This window comes from Pempheris klunzingeri, chromosome 9, assembly GCF_042242105.1.
Source record: "Pempheris klunzingeri isolate RE-2024b chromosome 9, fPemKlu1.hap1, whole genome shotgun sequence".
Taxonomy (NCBI): domain Eukaryota; kingdom Metazoa; phylum Chordata; class Actinopteri; order Acropomatiformes; family Pempheridae; genus Pempheris; species Pempheris klunzingeri.
The window spans coordinates 23,762,342-23,764,087 of record NC_092020.1 but is presented as its reverse complement, the minus strand read 5'-3'; positions in this window follow the sequence as shown (position 1 = coordinate 23,764,087).

Here is a 1,746-nt window from a genome sequence, read left to right as displayed (position 1 = left end):
AACATACATCAGAAAAAAAAAAAAAATTAAGGCAAGCTATATGCAAATTTCTATTTTGATTTACAATTTCAAATGTTTTGAGTACAAAAAGTATGATGAACCACATATGGGAATGGGAAATTAAGCTTAATGCACTTCCAAACGTCCATGATATTAATGATAATTTATGTTTCTGATAATTAAGTTTAATAGAGACGAAAAAATAATGAATTGCAGCGTTTTTTTTTGGAGGGGGGGGGTTTGGTCCGTGTCAGCAGTGCAGGCACAGTAGCGGCTGCCCACTTTTAGATTACATCACCACAGTAGCGGACAAGCGTACTGTACTCTGACACCACAACTCAGTGAACTGCTAAATAAATTAGCTTACAGTGGTTGTTCACTTCATTGAGCAATGTCATTTTGCAAGCACTGATACACATGGTCCATTTTTTCTGGTGCAGAGTACGGGCAGTTTACTAGAACTGCCGCCAGTCTCTGGATTACAGACATATTAGTGTTTCGCCATTTTGCAGTCTTTTCACAAAGGCGACTGAAATATCTGTAAGAGAACAGGGCACATTTAACATCAGCCTATTGTAACACATTAAGTTTAGTTTTGATTGAAAAATATCCATAGTTTCTCTGTTTTGGCTGACAATCTAAAGTTATAATTAGTGAATCACCACCAGAATCGAATCAGCTGTTTGGAAGGTTTAAACCTGTCAGTCCTTGAAAATCCAGTTTTGTATTTTTGTGATTAACTGATAGATATAACCTCTTTGGCAAAAGTAACAATGAAGTATTTGAATGCACTGGGATCTCGGCGCATTTGTCATGGACAATACTGACAGCAGTGCCAGAAGTTGAGCCTTGTTTGGGTACTAAAACGCCTTCTGCATACTTGAACATGGTTCTGTTTGAAGCAATTATGAGTGTAAATATGCGCAACACCCATCCAATCCCAGTGTTGGCTGCTTTTAGCCCTACAGCCTTTCCATTTCCAATGAGTCAAGAAAAGTTAAATTTATTTGCAAAGCCTTGTCTGTCAAACAAGTTTGCCGCAAAGTGGTTTACATAAGAGAGGACATCAGTGCAGGTTAAAACAGGGGACACATGCAGGGAATAACGAGGAGACGTTACAAATCACATGAATATCAAAATGTGACCACTGTCACAGGTAAAGCAGGCGAAATATAATGATAACTAAAAAGTGTATCCAATGACTAAAACCCTGAATATTAAAATAGTTATTTGTGATCCTGCTCTGCTTGAATTTCTAGTTTATTGGAATGTAATTCAGATTTTAGTTTGGGATTTTCAGACTCACATGTCAAAGGCCACCACATGCCTTAACCCAGATGAAACTGATTATCATACATGTATGTAAATGCATGTTTTAAGAGTAATCGAATAATTGCACACCACAAAGACAAAATCAGTAATCCATGTGCACGTAAACAAGAAGAATATATAATAAGAATATACAATATAAATATAAAGGCTAATATTTCTAGCAGGGCACAAAGGGAACTCTGCAGATTTTTGTGGTTGTACAGCTGTGTCACATACAGTGTGGACTGCTCACTGTGTGTGTGTGTTTATGTCTGACTGATATGAAGCCCCTCTACATGCTACTTTGCAAATGAGTGGATTCCTCCCTCTGGTTCAGACAGAAAGATGACGAGATCATTATTGACTCTAGGAGACTGTCAGCAGCACCATGGATAATAGCCTTCCTACTGAGCCCCTAGTTCAGAGTCCTCAGAG